The 1,175-nt window shown below is 36.2% G+C and overlaps 1 protein-coding gene across 1 annotated transcript in view; it reads left to right on the forward strand.

Moving 5' to 3' along the window:
- Positions 1-1,175, forward strand: part of GCFC2 (GC-rich sequence DNA-binding factor 2) — a 47,729-nt gene that overhangs the window by 26,660 nt on the left and 19,894 nt on the right. The gene's annotated exons all lie outside the window — the stretch shown is intronic.

Here is a 1,175-nt window from a genome sequence, read left to right on the forward strand (position 1 = left end):
GGTAATAAGACCCTGATTATTACTTTCTTATTAGCTTATTTCTCTTTGTTCAGTGACCTGATTTGTGTTCTCATGGCCTGGACAGCCACCTCTCAGGCTTGTGAATGTACATTGGCCCTGCAGAAATGAACAGGCATGAATGCATTAGTGCAAATTCATTTATTTTAAGAGAAAACAAAACTCATTGTTCTTTTGAGAAAAATCCAGTGGCATTGTGTTATGGCCTTGCTATAATAATGAGTTCAAAATTAGGCTAACATTTATTATATTAACTAGTTATTTGGAATGTGCTGAAGTTAAGAGTGGTGATCTCTTTAAGGATTCCAAGTTCATAGAACAGATCTTCATCTTACAATGATCTAGAATTGAGTTTACTGAACGTAAGACATAACAAGGAACTTTTTACATAGGTCTTGCTGAAAGATTGATGAATCTTACTTTCATTATGGTACTCTTTTTTATTTGTTATGTTTGTTGATGAGATTGTCGTATATTCGTGCATTTAAATGAGTAAAGCAATTTTATGTTGAGCTTTAGGAAATTGAGAGATTGACAGACTGAAGAGCACCCAGAGTAGAATGATCGAAGTGGTTGAAAAGCAAGGAGGCATGTCATTCATATTATGAACAACATTAAATTTTAGCGCTTAGAATTACGATCACAAAGGAAGGAAAGGTATAAGAAGTGAAAGGGTGAAGAAGGATGCTGGCAAGATTCTGCCTTCAAGAAGCATGTAATCTTAGAGGAAATAAGATATACACAAATGATCATTTAAAACAGGAAGTGAGAAGTGGGAGACGGAGAAGCGGGGAAGATAAAAAACACTTATTTAATTCTTGTTATGTACTAGGCACTCTGTAAATCTTACACCTCTGTCGTCTCACTTAGTCCCAGCAGCCCTGTAAAAAATGGGTGATAGCCTCGTTTTATGGATGAAGAAAATGAATCTCAAAAACTTGTTCACAGTAATAGCATGAATTAGAACTGGGATTTAAACATTGATTAGTCTGTCTCTAAAGCCCAGGTTTGTCTCACTGACCGCATTGCCTTCCCATGAGCAGCACAAAGTGTTATGAAACTTCAGAAGACAGGCAGGAGAGAGAAGTTACCTTCAGCAGTGGAAATAAGGAAATAATTTATGTTAGAGATAGCATTTGAGCTAGGACTTGAAGGAA

The sequence above is a fragment of the Galeopterus variegatus genome, unplaced genomic scaffold, assembly GCF_000696425.1.
Source record: "Galeopterus variegatus unplaced genomic scaffold, G_variegatus-3.0.2 Scaffold5903, whole genome shotgun sequence".
In the NCBI taxonomy this organism is placed as follows: domain Eukaryota; kingdom Metazoa; phylum Chordata; class Mammalia; order Dermoptera; family Cynocephalidae; genus Galeopterus; species Galeopterus variegatus.